This window comes from Acanthaster planci, linkage group LG13 (genome assembly GCF_054643075.1).
Source record: "Acanthaster planci isolate LZ-2023a linkage group LG13, COTS_SCS, whole genome shotgun sequence".
NCBI lineage: Eukaryota > Metazoa > Echinodermata > Asteroidea > Valvatida > Acanthasteridae > Acanthaster > Acanthaster planci.
In genome coordinates, this window is record NC_141789.1 from 13,466,346 (window position 1) to 13,494,195 (window position 27,850).

General features: G+C 44.6%; 1 protein-coding gene across 9 annotated transcripts in view; it reads right to left on the reverse strand.

The window, feature by feature from the left end:
* The window catches only part of LOC110973910 (D(1) dopamine receptor-like), a 71,959-nt gene that overhangs the window by 10,290 nt on the left and 33,819 nt on the right, over positions 1-27,850 (reverse strand). For 3 of the 9 annotated variants that reach the window (XM_022225122.2, XM_022225121.2, XM_087144979.1), the window contains exon 2: positions 10,330-10,441. The exons of 1 other annotated variant lie outside the window; for it this stretch is intronic. The gene's annotated coding sequence lies outside the window, so the exon portion shown is untranslated. Of the gene's footprint in view, positions 1-4,735; positions 5,492-10,329; positions 10,442-20,724; positions 21,197-21,810; positions 22,280-25,903; positions 26,643-27,850 lie in introns of those variants that run through there. 5 more of the 9 variants (XM_022225124.2, XM_087144977.1, XM_022225123.2 and 2 more) reach the window with 5 other exon arrangements.

Consider the following 27,850-nt stretch of genomic DNA (forward strand, 5'->3'; position numbering starts at 1 on the left):
AAACCTGTGGCGGGGTAATTTTGCGACCGCGATAAAGTTTCGATGACGGAAAGACATCGTTTTTTTCTCCTGTATATACGTTTGACCTATTTCTAATACATAATGGCTGCTGACATGTCCCAGAAAGCAATAATATGATGCAGGAAATTACATTTGAGGCCTCGACGAACAGGAAAAGTACAGAGAAAAAAGGAGCCAAATTAAGTTAACTTCAATTTTTCTCTTGCAATCAAGGATGTGATGTAACTTCAAAAGAACTTAATTGAACGAGAGAGGGCGGCACAAAAAGGAATCCCCTCGGGGGATGAGTGCTCGTCACATCCCGTCACATCAGTACCACGCTTCCGTTTGCAGCATCCCTACAGATATTATATAATCACTGTGTTGGTCTGAAATGGAAAGCGGGATGAGGTTGCGCCAATGTGGTGCGCGCATGCGTCGCACGACTGTGAACCATTTTCAAGGCATTCTTGGCGCGCAGAAGTGACAGGCTCCTGGCTTCAACATTGCAGGCCCGTGGTGGTCTCCGTACGCCAAAAGGCGCCGCGGGTTAAGGAAACAGCGCACAACAAAAACTAATCAAATCTCTCCAAGTTCATCGGGGCCCATTTCCGACCGTCCGTCTCCCAAGCCGCCTGTGCCCGTCCGCGCGTGCATGCAACGCCGCCCTCTCCTTTGCGCACGCCGCTCGCTTGGGTCTTAATGGCGGTACTAATTTAGAAAGACAATCCAACAATGTTCAATTGAGAGGCACGTAATGAAACCCAAGTTATGAAAGCTTCTTTTTTTCTCTCTCTCTCTCCTTTTTTTCTTGCCGTGGGGCCATGGCTAACAATCTTCCCCTCCCCAACGCCCGGCACGTCCAGCATTCCTCAGTCTTAATGGGCGCCGGCGGAAAATTAAACTTGCCGTTGGGCAGCAAAGCCACCATCTTGGGAGTATCGATCGAGGGCCGGGTGCGCAGTGAATACACTTAATGTTCTAGCCCCTGGTTGTGTACATATTAATAGGTCGGAGCCAATCAAAGTTGGCTCGAATTGCAGTGAGTGTCTATGATATGGCACTTCCGTTACTCGGAATGCCGCAGAAGGGTAGGGTTGTAAGAAGTGGTTTACAACAGGTGTATACGTCGGCCAGAGTTTGGTAATAACTACGGGCAGTATATACGGCTGAAACTGCGGATAACAGAATGCGCTTAAAGGAAGAGTACAGTACAAATTTATTCTATCCTATTCTTTTGAGTTACAATAGGGCCTCTAGCTCGTCGTAAACACCCTATCCGACTACTCGCACCGTTAATAAACGACGCTTTTAAAGCAAAACGCCATCTTCAAAACGTGCCGTTAATGCATTTTAAATTGCTACATACATTGCAGTTACGTATTTTTAGCATTATTATGTGGGGCGTGCGCAAAAGGGAAGTAAATTGAGTTTGGTGGTGCTGACTTGCGCAGTGTAGTAGACAAGGGAAAGGTTTGGTATTGAGGATGACCGTGGTTCCAATCCTATTGGGCACTTTTCTGTTTTGTTTTGTTGTTGTTGATGATGAGTTTCAACGATTATTTAATTCACTGCGCAAAATGGTAGCCTCGAAGTTTTTCCTATTCAAGGAAAAAAACGTTACGGTAACCTAAAAAAGCGTGGCACCCATATCACACTAATACCATAACATATTTTAACTGGCACGCTTTGCCAGATGGCATTTGTTTTAAAATCCGGTGGGTCGTCGTATCGGGAGTCTTAAACCTGTCCGGGATAGTCTCTTATATAACGACTACCACAAAAACCCGTTTAAAAATTAGCAGGACCTGATTAGCGAGATACAAACGCACTCGCCAAGAGAGGAATACCATCTGGAATCACTGTAAATCTTTACATAGACTCTGTAACTATTGTCCACTTATCTGGCTGTACAGGCATACAGACGATATAGTGAGAAGGTTACTCTCATTCTGCTCCCAAGGAGGTTGGTGTTTCGGCAGCGTAGCTGTGGAGAAAACTACATCGAGCCCCCTTGATGCTTGAGTCGAAGTCTGCAACTCTGCCAATAAGTTTCCTTATCCTCACAAAGAGAAAAAAATGCACCGTACTCCTTCAAGAATAGGAGTGCAAACAAACAAGGGATTTGATTGCGCCAAAAACGAGGGAAACAGTTTCCATTATGGTTGCCCCATCGTATGGATCTCTGCCCCCTGGTAACTAAGCCCGATGAGAACCCAATACGTTCACTCTCTCGAGGCAAGAGACCCAATTGAAACACGAGCCTGTGTCGAGTTACTCCGACGAATCCGGGGGCTTATCCTCGCCAAGATAAAGTACGTTCATTAGGGAATGACCACCTCCAACAGATATCGTAAGCAGAAAAGCATCTCAAAGCCATTTTCTGCGTGGACGACCTGCTGAGAGCGCTTTAGACCATATCTAGCCGTAACACAACCTGTTGCTTTAAATTTCAAGCGGATAAAGCGCCTGCTGCTCGTATTACCATGTGCGCCCACAGAAGCCACTAGGCTTGCGGCTTTCGCTACTTCCTACAGACAACAGTGCTGCTCCCGAAAACAGCCATACATTTAAATATCGGCATTGGCATCGTTACGTCTAGGTCTTTGCAGATTGCACGTGCGTGGGCTTATTCTCCCAAAGCAGAGATCTTTATTCGGACACAGCTTCAAACTACAGAATTCGCAACACGCACAGAGCCAAGCACGATGTCCAAAGCTTTGAGGACGCTGTCTGTCTTCGTGCGTGTTTGTGTACACATGTAGGGACACAAAAATCACTTATGAGGACAGGTGCTCAGTGCCGAACACATTCATTTACAAATCATTTGGCAAGTTGTAACTAAAATATCAAAACACCGATTGGTTACTGACGGCAGCGCCCTCAAAGCGTTGACATTTTCTTTCCATCCAATGAAAACATTCGTGCATTACAGTTGCACGAATGAAAAAAATCGAAAGTTAACAATAGATATGTTCATTGTAGATTATCATATCAATTTACCATTGTCAGTATCACGGGTAATCGATTACGTGACACCTATGCTACAGATAATGAGACGGACTGTTTAGTGGGAACGGTTTAATCTTGGGAGTAATGCTTTTACATGGACACATGGCTTTGGATTTATCCTTCAAACCAGCGATGATCAACACGTGTCAAGGAGATAAAAGAATACCAAGGGCTTTGCCCTTTAATACTTAACGTATACTCACAAACACTGTATACTCAGTGCTTCTTCGAGAGCTTGCGAAAAATTCACAAGCTTACTCGGATGGAACTGCAACCCACGACCTCCTGAGAGCTTGTAAATTCTTCGCAAGCTCTCGGACTAGCACTGAATGTACAGTGATTATGAATATACCTCGGGCAAGGGCAAATCCCGTAATTAAAATTGATATCTCCCCGACACAAAGTACATCTCGAAAATACCAATGGCGTAGATCTCAGGATGGGGCACACGTAGGCCACTTTTCGAGTGGAGGCTGAGCCAAAGGATCGCCCCGATTTTCGTAAAGAACTATGAATAGCCATTATGTCACCTTCCCTTCATTAGTCAACACGGCCTTGTGAAAATAGTGCTCAGCCAAAGGGAAAGGGAGGGTCAAGGGTCAATATTGATGTGCAAAATGGACATACACATGTACATGTATGTAGAAAGAGAACCAAACACCCTAAACCCTTGTGACATGATTTTCGTCTTGGGCATAGGCTGTGCGCAGTATTTTCCTGACAATCTACTGTAGTGATACGACAATAATCTTCCTACTTGTAGACTCCAACTTAGCCCCGTGGAAATTTATCATAATGACCAGATGTGTCTGCCTTCATCGGTTGAGCCCAACACAACTGTAGACCAGGGCGTTGATGTGATGCATGCTTCCAGCAGATTCAGCGCGGTTTACGCTCAAGGCATTAACTCAAAATCAATGCAGTATATCCGAATGACATCAAAATGGCGACACCAAGCCTCGGAAATGTTTTCATTATGCCGACTTGCCTCTAACTGACTTAGGGTTAAACAAAACGGCAATGAGACGGAGTTGGTGAGTTTAATTTCAGTACCAGCTAGCCCTCGTGGAACTCAGCCAAGGAGGGTGACATTGCAGCAATGTCACAAAAACCGCCATTTGGGATGGTTTCCGACAACAGCCCCGTTTACAAGAATTAAATTGAGTTTTCTAAAGAACACCGTAGCTCAAATGTTACGCTTTACCGGAAGAAAAAAACAATCGCGTCACCACGTGTTCAGTTGTAAACATTTTCCATTCGCAAATCATGTTTCATCGAAGGCTAAAAGCACACACGAAAAAAAGAGAAGAAAAATTCTCGATAAAGTGAAAGTCATGCGTGATAACATGATGTCTCCTCTAATGAGATGCGACGCATTATTCAACCTTGCAGATAGCGTGCCTATGTTGGTGCTTTCTCTTATTACATGTGGCCTGAAATTACCTTACAATTCGAAGAATTAATCTGGATGAATAGTTTCTATAAGACTTTGAATTCTAAAAGCCTTATTCAACCTGTCAGCAACAGAAAGAAAGATACTATAAATGACAAATCAAGCTTACAATCCAAGTTCAAACACTGACAAAGCAAGCAGTGTGTTTCACCTTCCTCATCCGATGCAATAAACTAGCATTTGTATTTTTTGACGTGAAAGATACAAATTTAAACGTGTAGATAGCGGAGGAAGTTGGACGAAGCTTCAGGTGTTATTTTCATCTCTTACCTGTCGTTCCCACTGCACTCGATATCAATTATCTTCCATCTGATCAGGACATCAACGGAGCTATTTGTCAGGCGCAGCCCGCGACGGAACATACCAGTAGAATCCGAGGGGTGATACATCGAGGAAGCACGCTGCGACTCCACGGCAGAACGGAGACGCTGTCGAAAGCAAGTCAGGGACGTGAAGCGAATATCGGGTCGGCACACTGACGACCTCAGCGCGGTGAATGGACGATGACACCGCGCGGCACGCCGACGGAGGTAAATGTACCTGGCGTGTGGAGGACACACTCATCTATCACGAGTGACTCTTAGCGTGTGTGTTTGCACATGATGACAGTGGACCGACCGCCCAGGAGGAAAGTGAGCCAGTAATTGCGCGTCGTGCTTACAGCCTCCCCCTTGGGACACTGGCCCGGACTTCGCTAACCAGGTTAACATGATCACCGCGCGCTAAGTACCAGGGATGGCCGTCGTTTATCTAATTTTCTCCCTCTACACTCAACTGCGAGAACGCGCACCCGCGCGCGTGGGGACCGCGCTCGAGTATCGAGGCGGGATGGCGCGAGAGAGGGACTGGATATAGGAAAGGCTGTGGTGAAATCCATCCGAGTGGAAAGGACTCAGATTAACCGGAGTCATCTGCTTCAAAGACGGCCGACGTTTATCTAGAAGCCCCCTTTGCCCCTCGGAGTTTTTCGTGTGTCTCTAGATTGTTTGGATAACTGGGGAGTTGTTCCAGAGACCGAACACCCACCGTATGCTTACTGCTATGAAACACTTTCACAAGGGGGGGGTATTCCAATCCGAACACCCCGTGCAAGACGATGATAGACAGCGGCAATCGGCGAGTAATTACGGGATTCTTGGGACTTTACAAAAATACGTCAGGGACAGAATTCTTATTAGCCCGTCTCGTCTCTCGTTACACGCATCATCGGCAGCGACGGTACAGCCAACGATTATCTCTACATAAACAAGGAGCGTACACGAGGTCTTAACGCGGGTCACAAGGAGCAATTAGGCAATCCGAAATTGGACGCAGATTGTTATGAGGTTCTTGAGTGTCCCTGAGAAGACATTGGACGGTCAGTCATTGTCGATTAGAGACGGCAGAGGGCTCTTTAGGGGTCGGTTCCGTGTCAGCGTCATGATTGGATCGGGTAGAGAAACACCTGAACGACCCTTTCGAATTTAATCTAAACACAAGGTCATCATAATAATGGTTTTCTGACCAATTAAGGCAAGAAAATATATACAATCTGAGGGATGATAAAAATCACCATTTCAAGTAATTGGCCGGGTGCAGAATAGAAGCCCTGCTCATCTTTCTTTTGGGTAGACCTCGAGTACGATTCCCTTCAGGGCTTTTGTGCCTACAGAAGCGGCACAAACCGTGGCATAAAGCCATGCGTACAATGATTAGGCTTTCACAAACTTTGCTTAGGGTTGACTGATTTATGCCTACTTCATTAAGATGAACGCATGGAATAGATTCAGTCGAACATATACATCATGTAACACTTTCTCACATTTTCTCCCTTATGGGTGTATTTCTCATCGAAGGTTATACCTCAACACAACTGCACAAGAGCTAAGTTACTGAGACAAATACTACAAGATAAGTTTTAAAAGGTTATCTCGGAAACTGTATTTTTTCTTTGTCTTCTGAACTTAAGAATATATAAATTTATCGCATTGTGCCCGATGGAATATTCTCGATGCCTCATGAGGGCGGTTTGAAGTCCACATTGCAACGGGTTTTTTCAGGTGTATCACTCGATTTGCTGAAATTATGTGTAGAATGTTTCAAGCTTGCAATGATGTCATCCACCTCTAGCTTCGGTAGTCTTTAATCTCTAGACACACTGGGCATGTATTTCCGGAAAGATATATATATATATAGCCGCCCCAGGGGAGAGTTTGGTTGACGGGGATCGATCTTAATAAAAACGATCACAGAACTTATCCACCACAATGAGGAGGCTGACGTGTCATTGCCCTCGTGTATGTTATGGCATATCCCTAGAAACTGCAAGCTGAACATGATCAAGGTGAATGGTGTGGAGCACTGTTTGAAGCAATATTCAGTCAACTGACCCCAAACATGTTGAATTAGCTACTTGGTGTCGGTATGTTCCCTATTCAAAATAGACCAGCTTGGGGCCGGGGAGAACACCGTCGGGTCGAGGTATTTTGGTGTGGTGGCTGCCTCCAAAGTTACGTCCCAAAACTTTCTTTCAAACCTGGGCTGTGATTCTATAATTATGCAGGGAACTACTTCTATATTATTTTGATCATTTTTGAGCCAAAACTTTTCTCAACGTCACATCGCCCATTTCCGAATCAGCCGATGAAAAAAAAAATCAATCGATGATTCCAAATCTAGTCAAGAACGATGCAGTTGCACAAAGCAAGACTAGCCAATCAGAGATAGCATATCCCCACTACTAAAACTTGATCTAGGCGCCGCCGCACAAGTTGTTTTACTTCGACATACTGGTTAAAAAGTGGTGAATCAAAACAGTTCGTGACGGCGAGAGCCACGGAGCAAATTTAAAATGAAGCTCCCTTGGGGAAATAAGATTAACTGTTGAGCCAAACAATCGTGTGAGATACATCATGGCTAGAAGCTTTGTCAACGGGGAGCTAGGTATCCACAATCATGCCAGTTATAGACTCGACATTGGGAAATTACTAAACACGAAAGGCAGACAGTACGGCCACAGGAGCTAAGTATTGTTTGGAACATTAAGAAAACCATGACCAAAACATGTCCCTTTAGATACAAGCCAAAATTAAAGTTCGTCTTTGACTTGCTGCATTTCAAGTACTAGAAAAGGACAACTGTGTAGGAAAGTTGTATGATTTCAACAAGGATAAATTGAAAGAATCTTTACACCCACACACATACTTGTTGTGGGGACATACATACGGTATTGAACCTACTTCATTTTGGTGATCGAAAACGTTGTAGGGACAGAGAAATGTTCCCCAAACTCGGCCCTAATTTGCCTAACATAAGAAATTGTCCCCTAAAATCGGTGAAGTCCTGCTCCCCCCCTACACACGCACACAAGAAACGCAAAGGGCCCATTTAAAGGAATTTTCGAACCTACCATCCGATGGAATATCTGTCACCAAATTCATCAACTATCGTACTCCGATAGCACACGCTCTGGCCTACCGCACCGATAGCACTAATTCCTCCACGGTGGCGCCGCTGTTCCAATCTAAGCTAATTACAAATCCGGCTCGGGCGTCCTCGCCATTCAACGCGTTTGGTCGAACGGGCAGCTACAAGTAGAATAATCACGGCTGGGCGGATGATGGAAAGGATTTCAACGGTACAGTAGCCTATAGGATTGGAATCCGGGAAGCAGTATGTTAACTCGTTCACGCATGGAATAACGGACTTTGACCCATTAAGATGACATGGGAAGAAAACTAAAGATAGTGATGAGACGGATGAGCTATCAAGGCACTTTAGTTCTTGAGAATTAAGCTAAATGCAAAGAGAACAATCAATAATTGTGCCAAAATTAAACTAAAGCTGCACTCAAACTAGTAATGGTGGTGTTTAGTTTATGTCTTATGTAAGTCTAAAAACGATTGCGCCATGTGAAAATGTTTTAATTTACACTTGGACTTGCAATTGCAGGCAATGTATATTTATTCTTAAATTAGAACAAGAAAAGGGCGGCACCATTCTTCGCAACTCAACCAATATCATTCACCCGAGAGCCCCTTGCAGTGGGTTTATTCTGCAGTGGTTAAAGCACGACCAGTTTGCAGCATTCATAGAACAGTCGTCTGCACTGTTTCACTTTATACAATAAAACGTCTCCCTCTAGGCTCGTCCACTTATAAAAAGTTACAAAACTACCCCAGTAACCAAGATTGTGACTGGCGGAAAATATGGTTGAAAAAAAGGGGCCAACATGCCTCATCAGTCGGTACATGGATATGCTTGAAAGGTTCGCCTTCCTCAACCCCCTTGATCTGATGTAAGAATTCCCCTGACTTAACTAGATTGAGGTTGCTTTCTTTTCCTCTTATTCCCTTCCTGTGTGTTTTTTTTGGGGGGGGGGGTCTTGGATCCATTAGAACGCAGTTCCGTGGGCTCTCTCGAAAGAAATTGAGACCGGTTCCGTGATCGTGTTCCAGTCCTGTTTGATCATTATACCTGTTGGCTCTTTTTTTTCATTCACTCAGTTGGGTGGTTGGTTGGGTTGAAAGGCCCCGGGACTTCTGGTCGTGGAAATTGACTGGCGAGAGCTGGGGTACGGGTCACTGTCTCGTTACAGATCTGCTAGGTTCGGTCGATGCTCCCGCTGCCGCCTTCCTTGGGTCACTAAAACATGACTTGTCGCAATGTGGAATACCACGCTTTCTCCATACACTGCTGACATTCCATATCCGTTAAACCGAGCAATATGTCCGCAGGTAATCTCAGAATTATCAACAATTTATCTTACAAGCTGTGCATAAAGTCCATCTCGACGCCAGGAAGCCTTGACCACACCTTTATTAAATACTACATTCGAAGAGTTCACTTTTTGCTCCTGATCAAGACTGCTCACGTCAGGGTTTAAACAACTGCAAACAAAGAGCGGAAACAGGGAAACAGAATGTTTCTTGCCATTTGTTTTTAAAACGTTCCAAGGGCACGAAGCGAATGCCAACTCGCTTATCTGCACTGCCAGCAATATGTGAAGTCACGGTCGAAATGGTAACCGGAGTACGTACACAAACATGCACGTAATATCGCCTGAAACACGTTGACTTAGTTCCTTCCAAATTCTCCACCGGTGCCCTGAGAAAACTAGGGCACAGAAATACTAGAACAACCACACAGTCTATCTTGGCACCAATATACGAGCCTTTGTTTTGCCAGGAGATGAAGCCGACAAAGTCGAAATTTGGACACTTCCCGAATGCAGCGACACGCTTTAGCCTGAATACCAATTGTATCTCTACAAACACAATTTCACAATAATTTAGACATTCAATATTGAATGTCATCAAACTACAGCCACGTTAATAATACCTTCGTGTACAGAGATCCCCCAAACCGTGGAGGTCGCGGGTTCTGTATACACCTTAGTGCGCGGAATGGCCTCCCAGAATTGGGTCACTGTTTGACCAAAGGGGGACCGGTTATTGCAGAAAATATCAGCCTCCCCTCCCCCGGTCTGCGTGTTTGCCGCTGCAAGAGTTCGCGGCCCACTACCAAAATATCGGCCTAATAATGTTGCGGAACAGCGTGTCGCAGAAGGGGCCTATACCGTGAAGACTGTACCGTAAATCGCGTGCTCTTCAGTCAATGTTGACCAAGCTCCAATGTCAACACGCACTCGACCGTCTCTAACGGCGCTTTTCAAGTGAGGCCGTCTCTTAGCTCTTTTCCCCCATTCCACTCGACCATTTAATTGCGGCCATCACACATTCCTGTGTACAGAGAACGGTTACCGCGGCGTGTGCGGTGGGGATGGGTTAACAGACAGGTGGCTAAACACACCCTGGGGAGGTGGCGATTTTTTTTCTCTCTCTCTCTCCACGCACGTGAGAAAATGAAAAGGAAATTGCTCTAACCTTAGACACCGGGGCGGAGATCGTGTAACTGGGCACCTTCGTTCAGTACCCGATGCAGACACGTGGTACGCTGGAATATCCTTTCCCTTCTATTCCACCTGTTGCATAGCACCTGTGTAATGAGAGATAAATCAACCTTAAACCTGCAATTATCAAAATACCACAACCGTCTGCAATGCTGGGAAAAATATCAGCAGAAACCTTCAAACGTGAAACGGGCATATTTGGCACTGACATCTGGCAATATCCGCTTTTGTGTATAACAATGGTCGACCCACTGTTAATAATTCACACCAGTGCATACAGCCAATCTGAGATCCTTTTGATTAGGCACGATAAATAAAAAGTACAGGCGGTTTTTCAGTTGATACAAATGCCCATGCGTTGATCGTTTCGAGACGTTAAAGCAACCTAATGTTTGCAAATTTGTTTGAAAAAAAGTGGAACACGAGCCAACCCATCACATCGGCATTCACGCGAGACTAGCCTTAACGCACTTGCTATGATAAACAAGTGCGGTGTGTGTGGATCTGCCAAACGCAAAAAGACATACTATAGAAAAAAAACTCTCGTTTCGGGATGATGAAGACGCCGCGTAGAATTCGGCCTACTCTTAGTTGGCAGGCCTGTCAAAATAAACAGCCGGCAAAAATGCATTCAGTTTCCGACAAGGTGCGGTTGATTAAGGGTGGAAAAGCCGTCGCTGTGCCGTTCATCTAGTGTTGTCGTTTGTATCATATCAGCGAGAGTGCTAACATCATGTGCTGATAGAGGTGGAAGATTTCGAAAATTAATTAGAACTCGAGAAGCCGTTGGCTGACCACACTTATGGTCGATAGGCGGTCGTTTTGTCCTATGGACCCTTCGGGCTATTTATGGTAAGAAATTGTTTCATGCCTAAAATAATTATGTGCGATTGGTTTGACTTGCTTTATCTAATATCTGGACCATTTTAATTTCCTATCTCGTTGGTTTCCCGAATTAGACCGCTTCATATCATTCGCCTCCCGGTTCATCCTGGTCAGCTCTTTTTGGGTAAACACGAACACGGATCAATTCTGCCCTCTGCATCCCATCGACCAGGTCCGTCAAAAAATGATTGAGTTACTCCCGAACCATCCTTTCATTCTGTTGATGAACTTTAGGAGGGGAAGAGGAAACGGATGAGCGCCGCAGACCATCAAAGCGATGTTTACATCGCCCAGCTCTCATTTTTGATAAAAAGTGTTCCCATTGCCCAGTATCCGGACGCGCCGTTTCTTTTCTCGAAGCGACCGATTCATCAACTTGAAAATGAGTAACGGGGCTAATTTTGGACCACCTGGTATTTGCCCAGTCTCCCAGTTTATTACTTTTGGTGTCTGCTCCGTGATACACACTAGGCCAGAGCCATCAAGAAAGCTCCTCCGCCTGCTCATAGGAAACTGGAAACCAGCTCTGCTGTGCTATTTTACCAGTGTCAACACAGCACAAAGTGCAGGGAACCAAGCGGAAAGTATGAGAACCAACACGAGACTAAAAAAAAAAAAAAAAAAAAAAAAAAAAACCCACACACACACAGGTGAAAGGAGGACACTCAAGAAACCAATCTCGGCGTTCTACATCTCCGGGGGCAAATTATGAAAGCAAGAGTGAGCGGGTCGGCGAAATTTCAGAGAAGACTCCATGGTTTATTAAATCATGGAAGCATAACCTACACGCCAAAAAAGTACAGGAGCGCAATACCGGTCATGTAGAAAATGTTACATAAACGTGCTTTAAAGGCGCGCGCTCATCCCATGTGCCAAACAAATAGCACTCGTTAAGGTTGGTTGCCACGTGCTCCAGTTTTTATTAAGTACCAATGATATCATTGTATGAAGTCAATACCGTTAAATGAGAATCGAAAAACAAGAAGGCCAACATGTCACGCTGAAGAAAAATTACCCGTCAGTTCCCTTTAATCTAGACTGTCTCCATTAAAATAACTGTTAACATGTGCGGAACGCCCACATATTGTAATATAGGTGCTTTTCAATGGCCGCCATCTTGGAGGTGCGTATGTGATTTTATTTTGCATCGATCAATATGCACGAAAACTACTTTCAGCTCCAAGATGGCCTTCGTACGCAAGCTGTGTATATCTCCTCTTCAACAGAGTTCAAAGATAACATGGATATAGGTACAAGATTTTGACCAACTCTTAACTGCTTCTGCAGAACATACCTGACCAAGGGGGCAAGGACCCCCAGAGATCGAGAATGCAGCATGCGGACATCACAATACCAAAAGAGAGGAAATTATTCACCTTTCTGTATGAATTATTGAAGGCTTCGATAGTCCCAATCCATTGAGTGTGGAAGGGCGAATGCGTTTGCGCGAAATCATTCACGCAATATCGATCACACAATTAAGCCAGCCATGCGCGCACATAGTTCCAAACCCACCGCCTTATCTTACAGCTCTCATATCCTCAATTATCGGCGCGGTTTGTTGGGCTGATCACAGCGCTGTGTTTAACGACAAAACACAGCTGTCTTGTCCAAAGTCAAGCGCGCACCATGCTGTCTCGCTGATAGTCGAGTTCAATTCAGACGATGGTGCCCTTTTAAGAAAGAGAGTTCACATTATCCGATGCAGTTTGAAAAGGTTTATACCAAGTCAAGCAACTGATTGCTACTGAGGTACTGTTGGCTCGAAAGGTATGCCAAAAGACCGTAATTGAAGCAAAATAACCTCTAAATCGTCACTACACATCACCGACGACACCTGCCATTATATCATCCGTTAACTTCTGAGACTCAAAACGACAACTTCCAACAAGGCAAATCTTGTATTGAGTTCCAGGCGGGAAAACTTCATTCTCCTGGCCACAGGTACCACGTTGAACTAAGTGGCTATGTAAGCAATAACGACTAGTTAATGAATAGCAGAAACGGCAATATCAGAAAAAAATTCCTTGAGATGGTTCAGTAAAGGGTAACCACACAAATTTGGTGTGCATCGTTCTTTGTCTCAGTTGCTGTACATACGAAACTGATTTTTATCGCATGCATTTGCAAGATAATTTGTTCACGAGTCCAAGTTTCGATAGGCCTAAGGCCAGAAACAAAAAGAAACCAACAATACTCCGATTCAGAATTACCGGTGTGTGTGTGTCAAGCACAATTTAACGAACAAAACAACATTCTGTTGATTCCCGATTTTACAGGTGCAAATTTTTATATGAGGCAGGGGATTACGGTATTCGGTAGTTATACCCGTCTATCCATAGTCTATATCTGATATAATTTCGGCTCCGTGTTTTGTTATTCATATACGTTTTCCCTCGTTGTTTGCCTACCACCAAAAACATAAATAAATAAATAAATTAATTAATTAATAAAACCAAAGGGATGTAATGCAAGACTTATGAAGCATACATTCTTAGAGAAGGCAAGTACACTATAAAAAGACGATTGCAACCGTTTCATTCCCACTTCTATGTAAGCAAGCAAACATACATGTTTGCTGAGGGGAAGGCGTCCCCCTGGAGAGGACGAGCATCCAACAAATATTGACTTTCAATATCTCATTATCTCATTAACACGCTTCCCGCGTCAAGCCCCCCTTCACCAAAATAGATCGCCAGCCCGGCTCCCTTGTCACGTAGCAATACACAAGTCATCCACCCTATAGCCCTTCATCTAAATCCAGTTAGCTTCTCCGATGCGGCGGGATTATAGCTCTTATTGCCGCAACCTCCCCCCTACCTAATATTATAAGACTGGAATATTTATGGAGGGTGGTATATTTAGTCACTGACGTTGGCCCCATGCGTCAAGACTACACGAGTCGAGCTCGAAACACTTCGAACGCCGAAAGAGTAAATGCCAGTTCCCGCCTTTTTTATGCACCGTGCCAGCTTATAAAGTGAGACACACCGTCTCAAAACATCTTTTTTTTTGCAACGTGTGAGCAGAATGACATGATGCAGTGAAACACGGCGCCATTTTCTTCCCAGCTCGTCTACTCGTCCGCACACCGGCACCGAACAAAAATACACATTTTTACACGTGGCTCACTCGCGCCAAGGGTCTACGGCTACCGTGGGGGTAAAATCATTGCTAGAGATCTTTCAGAACCCCATAATATCAACGGGTGATGTGGCTTGGTTAGGCCTACCTATACTTTACTTCTCTCAAAAACACGGTATGTGGTATCAATTCATTCAAACCGCACGTTCAATAGTACAATAATCGGCTCCGAATCGTGATAGCGCTCAAAGGGGGCGATCACACTGTCTAATATTTGGGGTAATAATGCATATAATCTTTATCATTTTGCACCAAGAACACGACCCAGCACTTGATAGCCACACCTTTTCATTCCGCTTATGGATTTCTTTAACAAACCTTCAGATTTATTTATGTGCTTTTGTTATCATCCAAAATCAATGCTTCAATATAACATCGCTTTACTCTTTTTTTAACCCTAAGTGGTTCGATCAAGCGAGAGCCTTGAATCTAATAAAGAGCTGAGCATGTCGTTGCCATAGTAATATTTCAATTTTAATACAATAGAACGAGCGTGACTTATGGGCATCATTGCATCTTATTGTGCCGTTGCCATGGAAACCCTGCTCTGCCTAACACAACTGATGCAGGCCGTCATATTTTCTCAAAGAACGATACAATGTAAAGCCTACCGAACGAAGTTCACCCTCTTGAATGGAATTCGAAGCGACTTAATCCCTCTGGGATGGGCCTACTTGTGAAGAGAAAATGTGACGGGGAGAATCAAAACAGTGAAACACGAAGGGAGCGCTGTGACTGTATGCAAAGAAAAAAAAACAGATCCCTTTGAACTGCATTCCTCCAGCTATCAACCCTCTCCCACGCTGTGATTGTGCTCTCGTGATATGCCCACACGCTGCACGTATACACGTATATAGTCGCATATAGACTGGCCCCCGGCGGCAACGAAACAATGAATTCTGGGTCCTATACTTCACCGAGCCGAGTGCAGAAAGCGAAGCGAATTGGACGCCACGAAACGTCGAAACCGAAAATCACTGAAATGGGTTCAACTTTTACACCTTTCCATTCCCAGCGAAAAACGTTTCACCAACGTCACAAACTAGCGCCAAGTACGAAATGGGCTGAAGACCATTTAAATCACAACTGTACAACAGATTTCCATCGCTTCTGAGTCAGAGGATTGCCACAGAGTATGTCAACGTCTCTGTCGATGGGTCGAGCCTCGAGTGTCCAAACCACTCGACTGAACGGGCGGGTGGAAGGGTGCAAGCGACTTGTTTGATATGATCTCCAACATCGTCCCACGGTTGACAGAGTGGCCTCATTCCAGATCGTCGACAGAAATCATGTCCGCTCTGCTCTCACGGATTTGAACAGTAAGCTGTGGTGAAAATGTGGCCAGATAAGGATACTAATGTAAAACTAAGTGTCCTCTTTCATTGAGGTCAAGTACGCGCAGGCGTCCTTCCGTGTCTGGAGTCGGAATCAGAATTAAGCTGTAAAGATGCGCATTTAGCAGTTTCATGCTATCACTTCGTTCAATGCTGACCTGGATGGCATTAGATCTTATAGATAACCGATAAAAAATGTTCCACTTGATACCGCAGCCACTGCCCAATCACTCACATCTCTGCAATTGAGGATTAAAACAAAGTCTACCGTTCCCAGACTTGTCTCCCGACCCTGTCCGGTTTGAACACGGTTATTCAGGGCGGCGTACAAGTGCTGGTTGATCGGTTTATCGTATGCATGACTCTCTAACGCGAAAGAGCCGAAACATGCACGCACGCAGCAGTTACTTTTGAAATGCAATCTCAGAGTGGAAAAGCTTCGTTCAAAAAGATGCCATGATACACAGACGGCAAACTACAAAAGGTGTAATTCCAACCGTGAATCCAGCGTATTTTAAAGCTCATGAAAGTGTCAACAAAAAGCACCGGTGTGTATTCAGACAAGGCGAAGAAGAGAGATGTAAAGGCATGATAATTACATTTAAAAAAAAGCGAGTCAGCAACGGATTTCCGACAAAAATAGAATTGGAAGAAGACTGAAAGGTGTTCTCCAACTGTGAGAAGATAGCAAAACAACCGCGGGCTAAGGGGAGTTGGGACTGCCGACAAACAGCTGGGGGGATCGGTTGCTATGTTTCGCACGTTAAAGCAATCACTGTCGTCAAAAGTGGGAGTAGGATTTGTCAGTTCGCAGTTCTTCGACAGACTTTTAAATGACATCCACATGGTGGCTTGATGCAACAGTTAACTACTACACAATAATTACAATTTGCTCAAGAAATAGTTTTAACCACGCCGTGCCACTGCTGTTGTGGCGAATGTGGTTGACATATTAAACATATCTACAGTCCCCTGACTGATCGACGGGGGGATAGAGTTTGTGTATGAAGAGACAAAATTGTAGTGTTGTGGGACCAACGATACAGATGAAGACGAGCAGTGACAAGATAACACAAAAATGTTGCGTTTGTATTCTCAGCAGGGAATAGGGTGTCAAACATTGTCTTCAACTGACAACATGCAACTTGTTACACAGACTGTAATTCAAAGAGGTTGTAATCCTGTACGAACAACGCCCAGAGGCATGTCCAGTGTCATTTAATTAAGCGAGTTGTTAAACTGAGAACGAGGTGGGCACAAGTTGTAGTAGACGAGCAAAGACAGACACGTACATCCATCAGACGACCACCAGACCATATGCACACATGAAAGTTGTAACTTTGGCGCAACCTGACTACCACTTCGGGTTGTCAACCTCTGTGCCGCAATTGATGTCACCAGCAAGCAATTTGCGCCATTTATCCAAGCCTGAACAGAATACCTCCAATACTTAGTCAACTCAATAGCACCACATCGTGTCAGATGCTCGTCCTCAGGTGGTTCCAAACACACCTGACAGGTACCTTTAACGCCAAATTGTGCTCCCAAACGGAAGTTGTCCACGCGCACAAAACCCTCTCCATTATAGCCGGCGCTACAATGATGTCAAGCCCCCGTCCAAAGTTGAGGCGCCACTTTTTAACCTGTCTTAGCCTCGATTATTATTGTAACATTCAAGGACATGCATTTTCAGCGCGCTTGGTAATGCGCAGTCAGTTACGTGTGGGATATTGTGTTTAGAGCTTCATTGATTTCTTCAGTGTCTTGCCCCTCCGACGTAAGAAACTTCTACAAAAAATACACAGCAGGTTTGTACGGCGAGAGCTTTTAAGTGAGGCAGCAGATAAGAAATGAAGTCTTGCCGACACTCGATTAAAGCCATATAAGTGGCCAAGACTTCTAACGAAACCCTGGGAAGATTTTCAATTTTAAAGGAAAGTAATTAACCATAATCTATGGATAAATGTGTAACCACAGTCCTACCACACGATCCACAGCGGAACCTACTAATGCAAAACTTTGATAAAAGTAATGGATCGTGCAATATCTGATTTTTCATCTCTTCAAACAGAATCAAGGATAAACCAGTTATCTAATGAACCATCCCCACACCATTGTTGATTAAGGAGTTAATCCTTTCTAAGAGGAGAATCCAGACATTGTTGGCGTCATCGCAAAACATCCTAGAGACGAACGTGTTTGTGTTTTCCTCTTTGGATCTGTTTATCAGAAGTTGCTCGTTGGTGGGACTGAAATGTCAAAATGCCAAAAATGTCAAAATGTTAAACCGCGCCTCGAGGATGGTGCACAGTGACCGGCCGTTTCTTTCAGAGGCGATGGCGGGGAAACGTCATTCAGATGTCGAGAAACTGTGATGTGGGTGTTCTCACCCGCTGCGTCGATGCACAGTGACACAATGCCCGCTTGTCAGTACCCTAAATCGGCTCTTGTAGGATCTCCTTTTGCCGTAATGCTCTAGCGCTGAGAACAAGTAACCAGTACCACCAACACAATACAGGCCCATGGTTCCCGTGAGCACACCCGTTAGCCAGCGAGTTGTGCTATTGTGACCGCATTGGCCTGGCGAATCTCGAAGAAAATGGGCGGAGATTTGTTCCAAAGGCTTAGGGCTCTACGGACCGTAAGCCTTTGGAACTGGCCTACGGTATCCTGGCTTGAGAACGCAGTAGGCTGGCTTCCCTTTTAGAACACGAGGGGGAATTTATGCGAACTTGAACGACTTGAGGAACGTCCGCTTTGACACTTTTCGCTTCTCCTGAGACCTATAATACCACTAGACTGTAGTCTTGTTCCACGCGTTCAAATAGTACTCGAGAAGTTTCAATTTGTTTGCCTTTAAGAAAGATCCTGCAAGAATGGAAAGATCAGGGCCGCTAAATATCAAGCTCAGTCGTGCTGCAAGTTGCAACTTCTGACAAAATCAAGCCGGAAGCTAACACAAACGATAATTTACAAACTCAGATAGATAAATTACCCAAAACGCTTGATGGACGAGAAGCGTAATGAAAGAAACAAATTGCAACGATGCTACTTTGAGTCCCTCGAGGATACTACAAGCTCTCTTTCGCTTGAACTCAGACGTATTCGGATTTTCCTCCAGTGAAATCGACGACTTGCACAACGGTCGTCATCAGAAAAAAAATCCCCACGGGCGACAAACTTGCGTGGAATTGCATCACTCATGTCAGATCGTCCAACCAAGGCTTGAAAAAATTACAATTGCAAACCAACTCTTTGTAGTGGGTTCCATGGATAATCACAATTCCTACGGCGTTCTTTTTGGAAGATATGTATTATTGGCGTATTGCATACGCCGTAATCAGCCCCCGGGGGACCAGCTAATTCAGCGAAGAGAATCAAACCCCACGACCAAAACTCGTCAATGGGTTTCACAATGCAGTGAGCTTCCGCTCAAGAAAAAACACAAGCTATGCGGAAGAGGAACAACGCTCCTCATTCAATCGAGAAGGTCGCGGTCGATTCTTGTTGACACTGAAAACAGTCCAGGTCTGCTGTTCCTTTCATGTTTGACACCCAACATCCATTCTGTACCAGACAAGTTACAAAGCGTCCTTTTCGCTGCTGCTAGTCCAACTCGGAATGTTGTACAGCCACGAGATTTTTTAATGGCCTTTCACTTTGGAAAGGTGTTTTATAAAGAGATGTGGGTTTTTCACCGTTCAGCATCCAAGGGGTATTTACGCAGGAATATTCATGGGGCTCGCTGTAGCGCTGAATAAAACTGTTTATTTTATGAAACTGAAAGAAATTATCAGGACTTCCTGTACGAGACGAGTATACCTCCACAACACTTGTCAATGACACCGAAAGAACATGCAGCTGGCTGTGCTTATGTTTCTGTTTAATTAAAGATATGCTAATATGAGAATGTGATAATTTATCTCAGAGAAAAATCAATATTTCCCTTTTGCGTCGATTTAGGCTGTGATTCCAATTGCTGATAGTGCCACTTCCTAATGCAATGCAAGCACAGAGATCAGCCTAGTTTGGTCTAAAGTGCAGAATCAGAGAGTTCGTGGTGCCTGACCTCTGACAAAGAATGGATGATTTTTATCTGGGTCTACCTGAGAGAAATGAGAGCACGCATACACTGTCTGCTTTCGGTCGAAGACTTCGGAGATGGAACGTCCATGTTTGTGGAAGAAGCGGTCAAATTTCCACCAGAACGTATGCGCATGTGCTTCCAAACTGTCACGGCAGATCGATCGTGAATTTTTCTTCGAGAAGAAATTCGAAAGCGCCACGACGGGACCGCGTTTTGATCGCGCGGGGCCGGGGAGAGTTTCAGAGACGTCAGAGCCCATTATTAAAACCTTTCTCCGAGGAACTGCGTGTTAATTTAATGCGCGCTCGTCAATGTCAATAAAAGGACAGCGAGCTTTGAAAGAAACAGAGGATTAATAGATGTTTGACATATAATAAGAGCTCTCTCTCGCAGAAAAATCGTTTTTTAAAGCATTTTGTTTCCAATTTTAGGCCAACTAAAATTACCATGGTTGAAAAATTGAACAGGTCACGAACACAAAAAGAAGGTTTTTATGCAACGGTCACAAATACGAGAATAATTTCCAAAATGTAAACAGTTTACACCGATCACAAAAAAATGGAGAGCAGTGGTTTTGGAATGACTTTATGTCGGTTTATCAGTAATAATTGATTTATCTAGGCCTAATCCAATCAGGTGACTTGGACTGAGATATCCCATGTAAAACATGTTCGATTGCTTTGCTTGCTTTCATAATAGATACTTGCCCGATTTGTGTCTAGCCTGCAGAATGTCTTTCGACGATATCTGTTAAAATCGGGAGTTATCTCACGGTGAAAGCAAAAGATGTGTAGGCCGGCCTGCGGTGTTCTAAGGGTGCACTTTGAGAGGATGGAGTACACGGCTACTGTTTGTTACTTGCTAGGTGGAGGACATGTATGGTTACTTAAACACAGTCAGAGGACAGAGGTGGCTATACCTGGACTGCCGGATACGCCGTAGATTCGTGCAGTCGTCTGTACCCTGTACACTCGGCGACAACGACAACCTGGAAATGTCCAGCTGACGCGCTTGTTGCAGGATGTTATAGCATGGAGGAATGTGTTTTCCTTACACCCGTGCTTAGTTAAAGGCAAACAATTGGTTTACCAACACAGACTTTCTGTTTGGTGGTTGGAAGCACACGACATAGAATATCACGTCATACAGCTCTGATCCTTGACCAAAGAAATGACGACACCCAGCTGCTATCCTGAATTTTCTGGACAGGTTTCGACATATACTGAGAGACGGCATCAGCAACTCTGAATAGCCCGCTGGAGAGGATTCTGCACGCTGCACTGAACTATGATTGAACCGTTCTTTGCTCTGCCAAGCAAGCGAGCAACGCGATAACACAGCGAAGGTCGCCGCGGGGCTGATTACGTAACCAACTACTGCTAATCGATATTTGCTTAGAGTCGATTCCCGCATTTAACGGTTCGGCACACCTTGGAGTGTCAGAAGCAACACATTACAATCTTCAAACAAGACGGCTTTAAGGCCGACGACTTCCTGGACAATTACTCAGGATTAGGTGACTTGGCTCGCCGTAACTTCTCCTTGTTGCTGCGTCGTTATAAGCACCACTACTTACCCTCTCATAAACGCTGAATATTGACCCATTAGCCTTTTGGGGTTGGAAATTTAATGACGACAAACTTTTCTCTCTCTCTTTACCACAGAGCTTGGCTATGTCTACCGCCCTCAACTGTGCGCCCACGGAGTGGATAAGAACAGAAAAACTAGCTCTTTGCTGATCCAATTCCGGTCACGTCGACACTGTATTGATTTCCTGGTGGTAACTCGAATGTGTAGATTTGTTCCTTTCAAGAATTTTCGAAGTTGAGGCGATTCCCCATTTGACCCAGATAACAAAAAATTGTATTAGTCATTGCGGTACCGGTAGCTACCAAACAAAAGCCAGAAGCCTCTCAACTGACAGCTTATTCCCTCATCTTCCCTCATTTTCCTTTTCTTGGATTTTGTTTGGTCTACAAGGTAAGACACATCAATGGCCACTTACCAAACACATGGTTAATGCACCGTTACCAGTCTTTCCGCGTGTTTTCTCTACTGCCTACAGTTAATAACGCAAAAAACAGACAACCGGCATGTCCTTGCATCCAAATTTCTACCAGCCACTCAACTCCCTACAGGCCGGGTTAGATTTTGGCTCAAAAACTCGATTAACCCCCTCCTATGGCTCGGCACAGAAGGGCTGGCCAGTCACCGCGGTCGATGCCATGACAATAGACCGTCAATATTCGCACCCGCCTGATTGATGCAAAAATGAACACCGTGAAGCCGTAACGGCACGGGAGTATACAGCGGCGACAACAACAAAGACACACCTGGCACAAACGATGATCATCGGTTGGCCCCGACCCACAGACACGCCGTTCAAGTTTCAAAGCAGCCTGTTTTACTTTCGATCAGTAAATGGTTCAATTACGTTTATATTAAATACCAGTTACCAAGTTGTGAATTACATATGGAACATTAGTTTTTTTTATTGGGCCAACACAGTAGTGTTATCTTACAGCTAAGGGGCCGTCCATAAAGCACGCACGCACGAAGGGAGGGGACTGGTGCCGTTGCATACACCATGTCCACAAAGGGGGGCGCGGTTCAAGCCAGTGCACACCATACGCAAACCGAAAATTTGCCTTTAATGAATCTTCATTGTATCAATGGACTTTCTCATACAAATGAATACCAGGATCAGCTTCTGTGCGTCGAAAAAACAGTCAAACTCGGTATCTTCCACCGTCCACCCCATCAGTTATTTTACCGTGCCAACGCCATTACTAGTAATCCGCAAAGTTATACTTATTACACAAAGACGAAGGCAGTGCCTTCCGAAAACGGAGAGGTGCCTTCGACGTGCATGGGAGAGGAAAAAAGGCACTTGTTTGTTGGTTTGTTGGGGTTGTTTGTTTGTTTGTTTGTTTGTTTGTTGGGTTGTTTGTTTGTTTGTTTTTATTAAACAACACCTTTTTAAGCTGCCAAGTAAACATTTTCCAGGGCCGTTAATAAAGAAATACCGCTAAATAAACCTGTTATTTCAGAATTAGGAAGCGACGTGCGAATAACAGTACTTCAGTAGATGTACAGTCTACTGAGACATTTAATCATGTTGAAGCAAGGTACCCTGAGAATTCAAAAGATACCCGTCTGTTGAATGCGTATGCGAACGGGGGAGGAGGTTGGAGCCACTGCGCACGCCATGCGTACGGGGGGTCCTAAAAATCGGCATTTCGTGCGAATGTACTTTATGGACAGTCCTAAAGCTATTTACCGCGTAGTTCTGTGTTTTATTTCTCTGCGCATGGCAACAATGACTATGGTGAGAGGTTGACACATTGCTGCAATGAACGTAGGGTATAGGTTCTCAACAGTGAGAACTTAGTCCTCAAGTAGTGGAAGGTTGGCTGTATAGTAATTACAGCGACATTTTAAACAGTGAAAAGTGAAGGGACATCAGACGGGGTTGTTTAAGGTTCTGCTTTCACTCAGTCTCGTAAAAAGGGGGCACCGGTTGCGCAAAAATTCCGCTTGCACAAATTTCTGCTTAGCAAAAGGCGTAGTTTCTATAACTTATATCCCAATTCTTCAGATATTATATTTGTGTATGAGACCCATTCTCATTTGTTTTATATCGAATATGCATTCCAGAAATCAGAAAAACCAATGAATTGTTTTTCTTGCTTTTTAACCTCACTTGGGTTAGTCACGTAGGGTGATTTTCCTTGAATGGAACGAGGCTAGATTATTCCCTTAGCAGAAGTGGTTAGGATTAGGAGCTTTTTGAGGGCACTGACTGCCAGAGATTATTGTTTCTTTGTCTGCCCGTGGGAGGTAATTTGTCGAAGGACGCGGCTGACGCGTCCCTCGTCATTACTGAAGATTGTTCCTCACCTCAACGGAGAAAATCCCACAATGACACACAGATCTGCTGCCGTCATCCAATTTTTTTTGTCAGGTTCGATCTCCTCCAGATCTTTCATCGATCGGAGACTACAACATGAATAAGATTTCGCCATCTCCGACCAATCAACTTCACCGTAAGTACCGTGCGCAAGTGCGTCATGCATGCAGTGAGGCACAAAAACAAAAATGCATATTGAGACGGGAAACTCTCTGTTTTCCCGGCCTTACGTAAAATGACAACTTGTACATCGTCTGGGTACAGTGGCGTGTGCGTTCTGTTGGTTTTTAAATCTTTTGGTGTATGGGGTCATCACACGGTCATTCATACTAAAATTTCTTACGAGAAATACAATTTCAGAGTTTACGATGAGGGATAATTTCTACGAAAATGTGCTGCAATAAGAGCCTGGATAGTAGAGGATTATGAGTCACTTTTGTCGAGGCAACGGACCAGTGTAAATACACCTCGTGTACATGTACAGCAGTCACCCGAAACAATATTATTGACTGTTACTGCGTCTAATATTTGTATTTTGCAGGCACAGCCGACTTGTGTCAACATGTCAAAGTGGCTTTCAGAATAATAAAGGTCTGCGGTGCGTGTGTGACTTGGACAGGGTTGATCAAATTATGTGCAGAATTCACAACGGCTGCATGCTGTTTGTTCTTTTCTGTCTTTGGGGGAATGTTCTGGGTTTTTTTGTCACCTTTTCGACTCGTCTTTCATCGGACCTTTATACTTCAAACAAAAAGGCCGATCATGAACAGTTTTCGGATGTATTTGATAAAAATTGGTAAGCACGAGGCAGCAAGAGTTAATGCTGTTAATAGTGTGCAACATATCAATCTTTTTTCCAGACAAGGAGGAAACCCACTTTGTTTTAAAATCTCATGAGGAAAGCTCCATTTGTAGCAAGGTGAATTAGAAGTGCTACATTTAAAAAAAGTACTTTATGAACAAAATATTTACCGTCAAATTTTTTCACAGAAAAGAATTAGAATACAAGTCCGCAGTTTAACTAAGTAACAGTTGGTAGTCAGATGACTGACCACTGATTATTTTTCACACAAGCAATGAAACTCGAGTTATACACCGTAGTAACGGCGGTGTTAGATTAACACCGGACCCTATTGTCCAATACGGAATAGTTTACTGTAGAAAACATGTGTTCCATACAGCAAAAGTGACATTTTCGCCGAAAGAGGTTAGCAAGTGTGATTTTGCGGAAACGTGCAGTGATCGGAGGCGAAACGCAAGGGCGGCATGCAATCAAAGCTGTAGCCAGTTTGATGTCCAGACCGCACTTGTCACACCATGAGAACCACCTCCCAAGAAAGAAAGTATTTCGGCTCGTCTCCTGTCAAATTTCGTCCTCTATCCTGTCGTCGTGAAAAACAACTTGGTGCGGCATCGCTGGGACGGCAAGACATCCGCATACTTCATAATCCGAGAGCCGACATCCCCAAGTACCGGGAACTGACAGCTTGCCATCTTGGGACAACACCGGAGATTTCCTCTCATTTCTCCGACTAAGTCATCGATTTTCGGCCGGCGCGCAAGCTAAATACGACGATGTTTGGATGGGACGCCACATCCTTTTTCGAGCCGGCCCCCAGTATATCCAGCTGAGCGGAGTATTATTACCCGCTATTCAGTTCCGCAATCCAGTACACCTTGTCAAACTTGTCGCAAGGCCAGGGGAGTACTGGAGGTGGGTGTGATGAATTTTAATCGAAATGACAAGTCAAGCACACGGAGAGTTTGTTAAGGACTCCATCGCGAGTCGGTATTGAGGGTATAACAACAAAAATGAAGGGGTGATTCGCGTAGCCCCCTTGACAGGAAAATCTCGGGTATTTGACAGAGCCAGGACAATTATTATATGCTCAATTCTCAATCATTTTATGGAATTAAATGAATATCGGTATGTCCAAATGACCTTCTCTCACAAAACTACCTCAACAGAGAATGTTCCAGCGGCGGAAAATGGTTAAAAAAATGCCCCCGAAATGATTCTCTTAACCACGACAGAATATCTGATGGGAAGTTGATATTTCAGCCGGTTACAAGGAAGGGTAAAGCTGTATTCTTGCTTTGACGCAAGTTGGATCGGTTTATCATCAACACTTCACTAATGATTAAAGTTACAAGGTTTTAAGAATGCAGCGTACACCGTAACACTTACGTGGTTGATGTATACTTCTCGTCACTGAGCGATATGACTTTCCAAAAACAATGCGCCGGGATTAAAAATGGGCAAAACTAGGATGCGGTGTTCGAGTTGTCAGACTACGCTGGGGCTGGCAAAGTTGACGCTAGCTTCAGCTCAGCCAGATCTCAATCAGAAACAGAAGGAGGCAAATCATTACGCTAAAAGGTCAAGGCGCCGCCTCCCGTCTCTCAAGACCTAGGCCACAAGGTAGAGCCGAGTGTCTACAAATCCTCGTACAATAATCGTATTTCCAAGTTTGTGCTGGGCTTTATGCTAACCCCCGCAGATCTCTCGCCCCGCGACTAATTGGCCCGCCTCGCTTGATCCCAAATCCCAGCACGCCGAGACTATACAGCACGGTCTCTTGACTTGGAGGGTTCCTTACTATAACGGGCCACCAACAAACAAAACCATTCCGCTTTTGGGTACGCATCCGACCTCACGCTGCCCCTGGTATTTACTCAGACCCGGAGTACACCGTTACGGTGTCCAGACACACAATGGTTGTCGAGGAGGGAGCGTTAAGAGTCTTTGCACGTTCTGCGATCCCCTGTTTTTGTGTTTTGTGTCTTTATGCAATGGCCGGTGCATTGACAATGTACTTACCGAGTGGTTGTACAATGAGGAGTCCATAGTTTGCGCGGGTACACAAGTTTAATCGACGTTTGAAAGCTAGGCCAATATTTGGCTAGGGGTATATTGCTCGCTGTTGATCATCATGAAGAGGATTCCATTCAATAGAGTGGCAGGAGCGAACTTTGGGTCCGCAGGCGATTTTATGATTGCTTGACTGACAGACTGGAATCCAGAATACAGATTTTTTGCCCTTCACAAAGCTGACCGTGCCTGACATGATGACTGGCAATGCAATTGCGAGATCATCACTCTCACACGTGGCATTCACAGTACACGCATGATTAAGGTACCTTACTTACAGTTCAACTTTATGTTTACACAGTACTACATCATATAGGTTAAAACTAGCAGATTTTCTCTTTTTTCACTTTATACTGATGCAATGACGGCCTTACATTATCAGGATATGAAATCCAGGTATCCTAATACCAGTCGTTTGAGCCAATAAGAGGCATGAGTAAAATCTTTTGTTTTAGCTCCAAATTTATCCACTTTAAATAGCACCCTCCTATCCGCCTTGAGCAGAAGCACCCCCTCATCGGTTGAAAAGAGCTATGGGTTTCGGGAGTGTTCATTTGGTTGGTGTCGATGCGACCGCAACGCGTGCATTGCATAGCCGTTCCTGAACCAGCGACGGTGCTGTTCCGTTCCTTGGAAAATTGCGCCCTCTCTTGGTCCATCTCGGGGGCTCATTATGTCCGCCATGCTTCCAAAAGGCTATTGTGTAAGTATAGGGTCCAATTTGAATTGTAGGGCACAAAGCTGGAACTGCTTTTCGGGGGGGAGGGTCAAAGGGTTTGCCAGAGTTTGGGGCGATATAAAGGCCTTTTTTGCCTCTAAATTCGGGCAGGGAGGAAAGGAGCGGGGCCCTTCCATAGGAGGTCGATCTGTACCTCCGTGACCCAAAAAAACTGACACCAAGATCTAAATTAGTCCAACAATTTTCTGCGCTATTAAGTGATGTTTACGATCAGTGCACACTGCACGTCGATCCCAACATGAACGTGGAACTTCGACAAATTTTGAAATGCTTGCAACACGCAGCTTCACCACTCGTGGGTCTGCCATCGTCAATATGCGTTGGGAACATGAATCCAAACACATGTCAGCACACTGCCATTCCTCGCTGATTTCAATCCCTGCGTGCCCTAAAGTATACGCAGGAAAATGTATTCATAGCACCAACAGCTGTACAAATAGGCGGTGAGGTCGGGGTCCGGGACACACTGGAAGAGGCATCAGTACATTCAGGAGATCGTCTTATGATCTGAGGCAGGTTTAAGC